The sequence below is a fragment of the Chlorocebus sabaeus genome, chromosome 1 (genome assembly GCF_047675955.1).
Source record: "Chlorocebus sabaeus isolate Y175 chromosome 1, mChlSab1.0.hap1, whole genome shotgun sequence".
Classification (NCBI taxonomy): Eukaryota; Metazoa; Chordata; class Mammalia; order Primates; family Cercopithecidae; genus Chlorocebus; species Chlorocebus sabaeus.
The window spans coordinates 60,135,590-60,149,622 of NC_132904.1; positions in this window are offsets into that span (position 1 = coordinate 60,135,590).

Here is a 14,033-nt window from a genome sequence, read left to right on the forward strand (position 1 = left end):
GCGCATAGAAGTCTATGATGAAAAAGGAAATATCGTCCGTTCAAAACTGGAAAGAAGCTTTCTGAGAAACTCCTCGGTGTTCTGTTAATTCATCTCAAAGAGTTATATCTTTCCCTTCAAGAAGCCTTTCGCTAAGGCTGTTCTTGTGGCATTGGCAAAGGGATATTTGGAAGCCCATAGAGGGCTATGGTGAAAAAGGAAATATCTTCCGTTCAAAACTGGAAAGAAGCTTTCTGAAAAACTGCTCTGTGTTCTGTTAATTCATCTCACAGAGTTACATCTTTCGCTTCAAGAAGCCTTTCGCTATGGCTGTTCTTGTGGAATTGGCAAAGGGATATTTGGAAGCCCATAGAGGGCTTTGGTGAATAAGGAAATATCTTCCGTTCAAAACTGGAAAGAAGCGTTCTGAGAAACTGCTCTGTGTTCTGTTAATTCATCTCACAGAGTTACATCTTTCCCTTCAAGTAGCATTTCGCTAAGGCTGTTCTTGTGGCATTGGCAAAGGGATATTTGGACGCCCATAGAGGGCTATGGTGAAAAAGGAAATATCTTCCGTTCAAAACTGGAAAGAAGCTTTCATAGAAACTGCTCTGTGTTCTGTTAAATCATCTCACAGAGTTACATCTTTCCCTTCAAGAAGCCTTTCTCTAAGGCTGTTCTTGTGGAATTGGCAAAGGGATATTTGGAAGCCCATAGAGGGCTATGGTGAAAAAAGAAATATCTTCCGTTCAAAACTGGAAAGAAGCTTTCTGAGAAACTGCTCTGTGTTTTTTTAATTCGTCTCACAGAGTTACATCTTTCCCTTCAAGAATCCTTGCGCTAAGGCTGTTCTTGAGAAATTGGCAAAGTGATATTTGGAAGCGCATAGAGGGCTATGGTGAAAAAGGAAATACCGTCCGTTCCAAACTGGAAAGAAGCTTTCTGAGAAACTGTTCGGTGTTCTCTTAATTCATCTCACAGAGTTATATCTTTCCCTTCAAGAAGCCTTTCGATAAGGCTGTTCTTGTGGAATTGGCAAAGGGAATTTGGAAGCCCATAGAGGGCTATGGAGAAAAAGGAAATATCTTCCGTTCAAAACTGGAAAGAAGCTTTCATAGAAACTGCTCTGTTTTCTGTTAATTCATCTCACAGAGTTACATCTTTCCCTTCAAGAAGCCTTTCGCTAAGGCTGTTCTTGTGGAATTGGCAAAGGGATATTTGGAAGCCCATAGAGGGCTATGGTGAAAAAGGAAATATCTTCCGTTCAAAACTGGGAAGAAGCTTTCTGATAAATTGCTCTGTGTTCTGTTAATTCATCTCACAGAGTTACATCTTTCCCTTCAAGAAGCCTTTCGCTAAGGCTGTTCTTGTGGAATTGAGGGCTATGGTGAAAAAGGAAATATCTTCCGTTCAAAACTGGAAAGAAGCTTTCTGAGAAACTGCTCTGTGTTCTGTTAATTCATCTCACAGAGTTACATCTTTACCGTCAAGAAACCTTTCGCTAAGGCTGTTTTTCTGGAATTGGCAAAGGGATATTTGGAAGCCCATAGAGGGCTATGGTGAAAAAGGAAATATCTTCCGTTCAAAACTGAAAAGAAGCTTTCTGAGAAACTGCTCTGTGTTCTGTTAATTCATCTCACAGAGTTACATCTTTCCCTTCAAGAAGCCTTTCGCTAAGGCTGTTCTTGTGGAATTGGCAAAGGGATATTTGGAAGCCCATAGAGGGCTATGCTGAAAAAGGAAATATCTTCCGTTCAAAACTGGAAAGAAGCGTTCTGAGAAACTGCTCTGTGTTCTGTTTATTCATCTCACAGAGTTACATCTTTCCCTTCAAGAAGCATTTCGCTAAGGCTGTTCTTGTGGAATTGGCAATGGGATATTTGGAAGCCCATAGAGGGCTATGGTGAAAAAGGAAATATCTTCCGTTTAAAACTGGAAAGAAGCTTTCAGAGAATCCCCTCTATGTTCTGTTAATTCATCTCACAGAGTTACATCTTTCTCTTCAAGAAGCCTTTCGCTAAGGCTGTTCTTGTGGAATTGGCAAAGTGATATTTGGAAGCCCATAGAGGGCTATGGTGAAAAAGGAAATACCCTCCGTTCAAAACTGGAAAGAAGCTTTCTGAGAAACTGCCCGGTGTTCTGTTAATTCATCTCACAGAGTTATATCTTTCCCTTCAAGAATCCTTTCGATAAGCCTGTTCTTGTGGAATTGGCAAAGGGATATTTGGAAGCCCATAGAGGGCTATGGAGCAAAAGGAAATATCTTCCGTTCAAAACTGGAAAGAAGCTTTCATAGAAACTGCTCTGTGTTCTGTTAATTCATCTCACAGAGTTACATCTTTCCCTTCAAGAAGCCTTTCGCTAAGGCTGTTCTTGTGGAATTGGCAAAGGGATATTTGGAAGCCCGTAGAGTGCTATGGTGAAAAAGGAAATATCTTCCCTTCAAAACTGGAAAGAAGCTTTCTGAGAAACTGCTCTGTGTTCTGTTAATTCATCTCACAGAGTTACATCTTTCCCTTCAAGAAGCCTTTCGCTAAGGCTGTTCTTGTGGAATTGGCAAAGGGATATTTGGAACCCCATAGAGGGCTATGGTGAAAAAGGAAATATCTTCCGTTCAAAACTGGAAAGAAGCTTTCTGAGAAACTGCTCTGTCTTCTGTTAATTCATCTCACAGAGTTACATCTTTCCCTTCAAGAAACCTATGGCTAAAGCTGTTGTTCTGGAATTGGGAAAGGGATATTTGGAAGCCCATAGAGGGCTATGGTGAAAAAGGAAATATCTTCCGGTCAAAACTGGAAAGAAGCTTTCTGGGAAACTGCTCTGTGTTCTGTTAATTCATCTCACAGAGTTACATCTTTCCCTTCCATTACTCTTTGACTAAGGCTGTTCCTGTGTAATTGGCAAAGGGATATTTGGGAGACAATAGAAGGCTATGGTGAAAAAGGAAATATCTTCCGTTCAAAACTGGAAAGAATCTTTCTGAGAAACTGCTCGGTGTTCTGTTAATTCATCTCACAGTGTTACAACTTTCCCTTCAAGAAGCCTTTCGCTAAGGCTGTTCTTGTGGAATTGGCAAAGGGATATTTGGAAGCCCATAGAGGGCTATGGTGAAAAAGGAAATATCTTCCGTTCAAAACTGGAAAGAAGCTTTCAGAGAAACCCCTCTGTGTTCTGTTAATTCATCTCACAGAGTTACATCTTTCTCTTCAAGAAGCCTTTCGCTAAGGCTGTTCTTGTGGAATTGGCAAAGGGATATTTGGAAGCCCATAGTGGGCTACGCTGAAAAAGGAAATATCTTCCGTTCAAAACTGGAAAGAAGCTTTCTGAGAAACTGCTCTGTGTTCTGTTAATTCATCTCACAGAGCTACATCTCTCCCTTCAAGAAGCCTTTCGCTAAGGCGGTTATTGTGGAATTGGCAAAGGGATATTTGGAAGCCCATAGATGTCTATGGGGAAAAAGGAAATATCTTCCGTTCAAAACTGGAAAGAAGCTTTCGGAGAAACTGCTCTGTGTTCTGTTAATTCATCTCACAGAGTTACATCTTTCCCTTCAAGAAGCCTTTCGCTAAGGCTGTTCTTGTGGAATTGGCAAAGGGATATTTGGAAGCCCATAGTAGGCTATGGTGAAAAAGGAAATATCTTCCGTTCAAAACTGGAAAGAAACCTTCTGAGAAACTGCTCTGTGTTCTGTTAATTCATCTCACAGAGTTACATCTTTCCCTTCAAGAAGCCTTTCGCTAAGGCTGTTCTTGTAGAATTGGCAAAGGAATATTTGGAAGCCCATAGAGGGCTACGGTGAAAAAGGAAATATCTGCAGTTCAAAACTGGAAAGAAGCTTTCAGAGAAACCCCTCTGTGTTCTGTTAATTCATCTCACAGAGTTACATCTTTCCCTTCAAGAAGCCTTTCGCTAAGGCTGTTCTTGTGGAATTGGCAAAGGGATATTTGGAAGCCCTTAAAGGTCTATCGTGAAAAAGGAAATATCTTCCGTTCAAAACTGGAAAGAATCTTTCTGAGATACTGCTCTGTGTTCTGTTAATTCATCTCACTGAGTTACATCTTTCCATTCAAGAAACCTTTCGCTAAGGCTGTTCTTGTGGAATTGGCAAAGGGATATTTGGAAGCCCATAGAGGGCTATTGTGAAAAAGGAAATATCTTCCGTTCAAAACTGGAAAGAAGCTTTCAGAGAAACCCCTCTGTGTTCTGTTAATTCATCTCACAGAGTTACATCTTTCTCTTAAAGAAGCCTTTCGCTAAGGCTGTTCTTGTGGAATTGGCAAAGTGATATTTGGAAGCCCATAGTGGGCTATGGTGAAAAAGGAAATATATTCCTTTCAAAACTGGAAAGAAGCTTTCTGAGAAACTGCTCTGTGTTCTGTTAATTCATCTCACAGAGCTACATCTCTCCCTTCAAGAAGCCTTTCGCTAAGGCTGTTCTTGTGGAATTGGCAAAGGGATATTTGGAAGCCCATAGATGTCTATGGGGAAAAAGGAAATATCTTCCGTTCAAAACTGGAAAGAAGCTTTCTGAGAAACTGTTCTGTGTTCTGATAATTCATCTCACAGAGTTACATCTTTCCCTTCAAGAAGCCTTTCGCTAAGGCTGTTCTTGTGGAATTGGCAAAGGGATATTTGGAAGCCCATAGAAGGCTATTTTGAAAAAGGAAATATCTTCCGTTCAAATCTGGAAAGAAGCCTTCTGAGAAACTGCTCTGTGTTCTGTTAATTCATCTCACAGAGTTACATCTTTCCCTTCAAGAAGCCTTTCGCTAAGGCTGTTCTTGTGGAATTGGCAAAGGGATATTTGGAAGCCCATAGAGGGCTATGGTGAAAAAGGAAATATCTTCCGTTCAAAACTGGAAAGAAGCTTTCTGAGAAACTGCTCTTTGTTTTGTCAATTCATCTCACAGAGTTACATCTTTCTCTTCAAGAAGCCTTTCGCTAAGGCTGTTCTTGAGGAATTGGCAAAGTGATATTTGGAAGCGCATAGAGGGCTATGGTGAAAAAGGAAATACCGTCCGTTCAAAAGTGGAAAGAAGCTTTCTGAGAAACTGCTCGGTGTTCTGTTAATTCATCTCACAGAGATATATCTTTCCCTTCAAGAAGCCTTTCGATAAGGCTGTTCTTGTGGAATTGGCAAAGGGATATTTGGAAGCCCATAGAGGGCTATGGAGAAAAAGGAAATATCTTCCGTTCAAAACTGGAAAGAAGCTTTCATAGAAACTGCTCTGTGTTCTGTTAATTCATCTCACAGAGTTACATCTTTCCCTTCAAGAAGCCTTTCGCTAAGGCTGTTCTTGTGGAATTGGCAAAGGGATATTTGCAAGCCCATAGAGGGCTTTGGTGAAAAAGGAAATATCTTCCGTTCAAAACTGGAAAGATGCTTTCTGATAAATTGCTCCGTGTTCTGTTAATTCATCTCACAGAGTTACATCTTTCCCTTCAAGAAGCTTTTCGCTAAGGCTGTTCTTGTGGAATTGGCAAAGGGATATTTGGAACCCCTAGAAGGCTATGGTGAAAAAGGAAATATGTTCCGTTCAAAACTGGAAAGAAGCCTTCTGAGAAACCGCTCTGTGTTCTGTTAATTCATATCACAGAGTTACATCTTTATCTTCAACAAGCCTTTCGCTAAAGCTGTTCTTGTGGAATTGGCAAAGAGATATTTGGAAGGCCATAAAGGGCTACGGTGAATAAGGAAATATCCCGTTCAAAACTGGAAAGAAGCTTTCTGTGAAACTGCTCTGTGTTCTGTTAATTCTTCTCACAGAGTTACATCTTTCCCTTCAAGAAGCCTTTCGCTAAGGCTGTTCTTGTGGAATTGGCAAAGGAATATTTGTAAGCCCATAGAGGGCAGAAGTGAAAAAGGAAATATCTTCTGTTCAAAACTGGAAAGAAGCTTTCTGAGAAACTGCTCTGTGTTCTGTTAATTCATCTCACAGAGTTACATCTTTCCCTTCAAGAAGCCTTTCGATAAGGCTGTTCTTGTGGAATTGGCAAAGGGATATTTGGAAGCCCATAGAGGGCAGAATTGAAAAAGGAAATATCTTCTGTTCAAAACTGTAAAGAAGCTTTCTGAGAAACTGCTCTGTGTTCTGTTAATTCATCTCACAGAGTTACATCTTTCCTTTCAATAAGCCTTTCGCAGAGGCTGTTCTTGTGGAATTGGCAAAGGGATATTTGGAAGCCCATAGAGGGCTATGTTGAAAAAGGAAATATCTTCCGTTCAAAACTGGAAAGAAGCGTTCTGAGAAACTGCTCTGTGTTCTGTTAATTCATCTCACAGAGTTACATCTTTCCCTTCAAGAAGCATTTCGCTAAGGCTGTTCTTGTGGCATTGGCAAAGGGATATTTGGAAGCCCATAGAGGGCTATGGTGAAAAAGGAAATATCTTCCGTTCAAAACTAGAAAGAAGCTTTCTGAGAAACTGCTCTGTGTTCTGTTAATTCATCTCACAGAGTTACATCTTTCCCTTCAAGAAGCCTTTCCATAAGGCTGTTCTTGTGGAATTGGCAAAGGGATATTTGGAAGCCCATAGAGGGCTATGGAGAAAAAGGAAATATCTTCCGTTCAAAACTGGAAAGATGCTTTCTGATAAATTGCTCCGTGTTCTGTTAATTCATCTCACAGAGTTACATCTTTCCCTTCAAGAAGCCTTTCGCTAAGGCTGTTCTTGTGGAATTGGCAAAGGGATATTTGGAACCCCTAGAAGGCTATGGTGAAAAAGAAAATATGTTCCGTTCAAAACTGGAAAGAAGCCTTCTGAGAAACCGCTCTGTGTTCTGTTAATTCATCTCACAGAGTTACATCTTTCCCTTCCATTACCCTTTGACTAAGGCTGTTCCTGTGTAATTGGCAAAGGGATATTTGGGAGATAATAGAAGACTATGGTGAAAAAGGAAATATCTTCCGTTCAAAACTGGAAAGAATCTTTCTGAGAAACTGCTCGGTGTTCTGTTAATTCATCTCACAGTGTTACATCTTTCCCTTCAAGAAGCCTTTCGCTAAGGCTGTTCTTGTGGAATTGGCAAAGGGATATTTGGAAGCCCATAGAGGGCTATGGTGAAAAAGGAAATATCTTCCGTTCAAAACTGGAAAGAAGCTTTCTGAGAAACTGCTCTGTGTTTTGTTAATTCATCTCACAGAGTTACATCTTTCTCTTCAAGAAGCCTTTCGGTAAGGCTGTTCTTGTGGAATTGGCAAAGGGATATTTGGAAGGGATTAGAGGGCTACGATGAAAAAGGAAATACCGTCCGTTCAAAACTGGAAAGAAGCTTTCTGAGAAACTGCTCGGTGTTCTGTTAATTCATCTCAAAGAGTTATATCTTTCCCTTCAAGAAGCCTTTGGATAAGGCTGTTCTTGTGGAATTGGCAAAGGGATATTTGGAAGCCCATAGAGGGCTACGCTGAAAAAGGAAATATCTTCCGTTCAAAACTGGAAAGAAGCTTTCTGAGGAACTGCTCTGTGTTCTGTTAATTCATCTCACAGAGGTACATCTTTCCCTTCAAGAAGCATTTCGCTAAGGCTGTTCTTGTGGAATTGGCAATGGGATATTTGGAAGCCCATAGAGGGCTATGGTGAAAAAGGAAATATCTTCCGTTTAAAACTGGAAAGAAGCTTTCAGAGAATCCCCTCTATGTTCTGTTAATTCATCTCACAGAGTTACATCTTTCTCTTCAAGAAGCCTTTCGCTAAGGCTGTTCTTGTGGAATTGGCAAAGTGATATTTGGAAGCCCATAGAGGGCTATGGTGAAAAAGGAAATACCCTCCGTTCAAAACTGGAAAGAAGCTTTCTGAGAAACTGCCCGGTGTTCTGTTAATTCATCTCACAGAGTTATATCTTTCCCTTCAAGAATCCTTTCGATAAGGCTGTTCTTGTGGAATTGGCAAAGGGATATTTGGAAGCCCATAGAGGGCTATGGAGCAAAAGGAAATATCTTCCGTTCAAAACTGGAAAGAAGCTTTCATAGAAACTGCTCTGTGTTCTGTTAATTCATCTCACAGAGTTACATCTTTCCCTTCAAGAAGCCTTTCGCTAAGGCTGTTCTTGTGGAATTGGCAAAGGGATATTTGGAAGCCCATAGAGTGCTATGGTGAAAAAGGAAATATCTTCCCTTCAAAACTGGAAAGAAGCATTCTGAGAAACTGCTGTGTGTTCTGTTAATTCATCTCACAGAGTTACATCTTTCCCTTCAAGAAGCCTTTCGCTAAGGCTGTTCTTGTGGAATTGGCAAAGGGATATTTGGAACCCCATAGAGGGCTATGGTGAAAAAGGAAATATCTTCCGTTCAAAACTGGAAAGAAGCTTTCTGAGAAACTGTTCTGTGTTCTGTTAATTCATCTCACAGAGTTCCATCTTTCCCTTCAAGAAACCTATGGCTAAAGCTGTTGTTCTATAATTGGGAAAGGGATATTTGGAAGCCCATAGAGGGCTATGGTGAAAAAGGAAATATCTTCCGTTCAAAACTGGAAAGAAGCTTTCTAGGAAACTGCTCTGTGTTCTGTTAATTCATCTCACAGAGTTACATCTTTCCCTTCCATTACCCTTTGACTAAGGCTGTTCCTGTGTAATTGGCAAAGGGATATTTGGGAGACAATAGAAGGCTATGGTGAAAAAGGAAATATCTTCCGTTCAAAACTGGAAAGAAGCTTTCTGAGAAACTGCTCTGTGTTTTGTTAATTCATCTCACAGAGTTACATCTTTCCCTTCAAGAATCCTTTCGCTAAGGCTGTTCTTGTGGAATTTGCAAAGTGATATTTGGAAGCGCATAGAGGGCTATGGTGAAAAAGGAAATACCGTCCGTTCAAAACTGGAAAGAAGCTTTCTGAGAAACTGCTCGGTGTTCTGTTAATTCATCTCACAGAGTTATATCTTTCCCTTCAAGAAGCCTTTCGATAAGGCTGTTCTTGTGGAATTGGCAAAGGGATATTTGGAAGCCCATAGAGGGCTATGGAGAAAAAGGAAATATCTTCCGTTCAAAACTGGAAAGAAGCTTTCATAGAAACTGCTCTGTGTTCTGTTAATTCATCTCACAGAGTTACATCTTTCCCTTCAAGAAGCCTTTCGCTAAGGCTGTTCTTGTGGAATTGGCAAAGGGATATTTGGAAGCCCATAGAGGGCTATGGTGAAAAACGAAATATCTTCCGTTCAAAACTGGAAAGAAGCTTTCTGAGAAACTGCTCTGTGTTCTGTTAATTCACCTCACAGAGTTACATCTTTCCCTTCAAGAAGCCTTTCGCTAAGGCTGTTCTTGTGGAATTGGCAAAGGGATATTTGGAAGCCCATAGAGGGCTATGGAGCAAAAGGAAATATCTTCCGTTCAAAACTGGAAAGAAGCTTTCTGAGAAACTGCTCTGTGTTCTGTTAATTCACCTCACAGAGTTACATCTTTCCCTTCAAGAAGCCTTTCGCTAAGGCTGTTCTTGTGGAATTGGCAAAGGGATATTTGGAAGCCCATAGAGGGCTATGGAGCAAAAGGAAATATCTTCCGTTCAAAACTGGAAAGAAGCTTTCATAGAAACTGCTCTGTGTTCTGTTAATTCATCTCACAGAGTTACATCTTTCCCTTCAAGAAGCCTTTCGCTAAGGCTGTTCTTGTGGAATTGGCAAAGGGATATTTGGAAGCCCATAGAGGGCTATGGTGAAAAACGAAATATCTTCCGTTCAAAACTGGAAAGAAGCTTTCTGAGAAACTGCTCTGTGTTCTGTTAATTCACCTCACAGAGTTACATCTTTCCCTTCAAGAAGCCTTTCGCTAAGGCTGTTCTTGTGGAATTGGCAAAGGGATATTTGGAAGCCCATAGAGGGCTATGGAGCAAAAGGAAATATCTTCCGTTCAAAACTGGAAAGAAGCTTTCTGAGAAACTGCTCTGTGTTCTGTTAATTCACCTCACAGAGTTACATCTTTCCCTTCAAGAAGCCTTTCGCTAAGGCTGTTCTTGTGGAATTGGCAAAGGGATATTTGGAAGCCCATAGAGGGCTATGGAGCAAAAGGAAATATCTTCCGTTCAAAACTGGAAAGAAGCTTTCATAGAAACTGCTCTGTGTTCTGTTAATTCATCTCACAGAGTTACATCTTTCCCTTCAAGAAGCCTTTCGCTAAGGCTGTTCTTGTGGAATTGGCAAAGGGATATTTGGAAGCCCATAGAGGGCTATGGTGAAAAACGAAATATCTTCCGTTCAAAACTGGAAAGAAGCTTTCTGAGAAACTGCTCTGTGTTCTGTTAATTCACCTCACAGAGTTACATCTTTCCCTTCAAGAAGCCTTTCGCTAAGGCTGTTCTTGTGGAATTGGCAAAGGGATATTTGGAAGCCCATAGAGGGCTATGGAGCAAAAGGAAATATCTTCCGTTCAAAACTGGAAAGAAGCTTTCTGAGAAACTGCTCTGTGTTCTGTTAATTCACCTCACAGAGTTACATCTTTCCCTTCAAGAAGCCTTTCGCTAAGGCTGTTCTTGTGGAATTGGCAAAGGGATATTTGGAAGCCCATAGAGGGCTATGGAGCAAAAGGAAATATCTTCCGTTCAAAACTGGAAAGAAGCTTTCATAGAAACTGCTCTGTGTTCTGTTAATTCATCTCACAGAGTTACATCTTTCCCTTCAAGAAGCCTTTCGCTAAGGCTGTTCTTGTGGAATTGGCAAAGGGATATTTGGAAGCCCATAGAGGGCTATGGTGAAAAACGAAATATCTTCCGTTCAAAACTGGAAAGAAGCTTTCTGAGAAACTGCTCTGTGTTCTGTTAATTCACCTCACAGAGTTACATCTTTCCCTTCAAGAAGCCTTTCGCTAAGGCTGTTCTTGTGGAATTGGCAAAGGGATATTTGGAAGCCCATAGAGGGCTATGGAGCAAAAGGAAATATCTTCCGTTCAAAACTGGAAAGAAGCTTTCTGAGAAACTGCTCTGTGTTCTGTTAATTCACCTCACAGAGTTACATCTTTCCCTTCAAGAAGCCTTTCGCTAAGGCTGTTCTTGTGGAATTGGCAAAGGGATATTTGGAAGCCCATAGAGGGCTATGGAGCAAAAGGAAATATCTTCCGTTCAAAACTGGAAAGAAGCTTTCATAGAAACTGCTCTGTGTTCTGTTAATTCATCTCACAGAGTTACATCTTTCCCTTCAAGAAGCCTTTCGCTAAGGCTGTTCTTGTGGAATTGGCAAAGGGATATTTGGAAGCCCATAGAGGGCTATGGTGAAAAACGAAATATCTTCCGTTCAAAACTGGAAAGAAGCTTTCTGAGAAACTGCTCTGTGTTCTGTTAATTCACCTCACAGAGTTACATCTTTCCCTTCAAGAAGCCTTTCGCTAAGGCTGTTCTTGTGGAATTGGCAAAGGGATATTTGGAAGCCCATAGAGGGCTATGGAGCAAAAGGAAATATCTTCCGTTCAAAACTGGAAAGAAGCTTTCATAGAAACTGCTCTGTGTTCTGTTAATTCATCTCACAGAGTTACATCTTTCCCTTCAAGAAGCCTTTCGCTAAGGCTGTTCTTGTGGAATTGGCAAAGGGATATTTGGAAGCCCATAGAGGGCTATGGTGAAAAAGGAAATATCTTCCCTTCAAAACTGGAAAGAAGCATTCTGAGAAACTGCTGTGTGTTCTGTTAATTCATCTCACAGAGTTACATCTTTCCCTTCAAGAAGCCTTTCGCTAAGGCTGTTCTTGTGGAATTGGCAAAGGGATATTTGGAACCCCATAGAGGGCTATGGTGAAAAAGGAAATATCTTCCGTTCAAAACTGGAAAGAAGCTTTCTGAGAAACTGTTCTGTGTTCTGTTAATTCATCTCACAGAGTTCCATCTTTCCCTTCAAGAAACCTATGGCTAAAGCTGTTGTTCTATAATTGGGAAAGGGATATTTGGAAGCCCATAGAGGGCTATGGTGAAAAAGGAAATATCTTCCGTTCAAAACTGGAAAGAAGCTTTCTAGGAAACTGCTCTGTGTTCTGTTAATTCATCTCACAGAGTTACATCTTTCCCTTCCATTACCCTTTGACTAAGGCTGTTCCTGTGTAATTGGCAAAGGGATATTTGGGAGACAATAGAAGGCTATGGTGAAAAAGGAAATATCTTCCGTTCAAAACTGGAAAGAAGCTTTCTGAGAAACTGCTCTGTGTTTTGTTAATTCATCTCACAGAGTTACATCTTTCCCTTCAAGAATCCTTTCGCTAAGGCTGTTCTTGTGGAATTTGCAAAGTGATATTTGGAAGCGCATAGAGGGCTATGGTGAAAAAGGAAATACCGTCCGTTCAAAACTGGAAAGAAGCTTTCTGAGAAACTGCTCGGTGTTCTGTTAATTCATCTCACAGAGTTATATCTTTCCCTTCAAGAAGCCTTTCGATAAGGCTGTTCTTGTGGAATTGGCAAAGGGATATTTGGAAGCCCATAGAGGGCTATGGAGAAAAAGGAAATATCTTCCGTTCAAAACTGGAAAGAAGCTTTCATAGAAACTGCTCTGTGTTCTGTTAATTCATCTCACAGAGTTACATCTTTCCCTTCAAGAAGCCTTTCGCTAAGGCTGTTCTTGTGGAATTGGCAAAGGGATATTTGGAAGCCCATAGAGGGCTATGGTGAAAAACGAAATATCTTCCGTTCAAAACTGGAAAGAAGCTTTCTGAGAAACTGCTCTGTGTTCTGTTAATTCACCTCACAGAGTTACATCTTTCCCTTCAAGAAGCCTTTCGCTAAGGCTGTTCTTGTGGAATTGGCAAAGGGATATTTGGAAACCCATAGAGGGCTATGGTGAAAAAGGAAATATCTTCCGTTCAAAACTGGAAAGAAGCTTTCTGAGAAACTGCTCTGTGTTTTGTTAATTCATCTCACAGAGTTACATCTTTCCCTTCAAGAATCCTTTCGCTAAGGCTGTTCTTGTGGAATTGGCAAAGGGATATTTGGAAGCGCATAGAGGGCTATGGTGAAAAAGGAAATACCCTCCGTTCAAAACTGTAAAGAAGCTTTCTGAGAAACTGCCCGGTGTTCTGTTAATTCATCTCACAGAGCTATATCTTTCCCTTCAAGAATCCTTTCGATGAGGCTGTTCTTGTGGAATTGGCAAAGGGATATTTGGAAGCCCATAGAGGGCTATGGATTAAAAGGAAATATCTTCCGTTCAAAACTGGAAAGAAGCTTTCTGAGAAACTGCTCTGTGTTTTGTTAATTCATCTCACAGAGTTACATCTTTCCCTTCAAGAAGCCTTTCGCTAAGGCTGTTCTTGTGGAATTGGCAAAGGGATATTTGGAAGCCCATAGAGGGCAGAAGTGAAAAAGGAAATATCTTCTGTTCAAAACTGGAAAGAAGCTTTCTGAGAAACCGCTCTGTGTTCTGTTAATTCATCTCACAGAGTTACATCTTTCCTTTCAAGAAGCCTTTCGCTGAGGCTGTTCTTGTGGTATTGGCAAAGGGATATTTGGAAGCCCATAGAGGGCTATGGTGAAAAAGGAAATATCTTCCGTTCAAAACTGGAAAGAAGCGTTCTGAGAAACTGCTCTGTGTTCTGTTAATTCATCTCACAGAGTTACATCTTTCCCTTCAAGAAGCATTTCGCTAAGGCTGTTCTTGTGGCATTGGCAAAGGGATATTTGGAAGCCCATAGAGGGCTATGGTGAAAAAGGAAATATCTTCCGTTCAAAACTGGAAAGAAGCTTTCTGAGAAACTGCTCTGTGTTCTGTTAATTCATCTCACAGAGTTACATCTTTCCCTTCAAGAAGCCTTTCGCTAAGGCTGTTGTTGTGGAAATGGCAAAGGGATATTTGGAAGCCCATAGAGGGCTATGGTGAAAAAGGAAATATCTTCCGTTCAAAACTGGAAAGAAGCTTTCTGAGAAACTGCTCTGTGTTTTGTTAATTCATCTCACAGAGTTACATCTTTCCCTTCAAGAATCGTTTCGCTAAGGCTGTTCTTGTGGAATTGGCAAAGGGATATTTGGAAGCCCATAGAAGGCTATGGTGAAAAAGGAAATATCTTCCGTTCAAAACTGGAAAGAAGCCTTCTGAGAAACTGCTCTGTGTTCTGTTAATTCATCTCACAGAGTTACATTTTTATCTTCAACAAGCCTTTCGC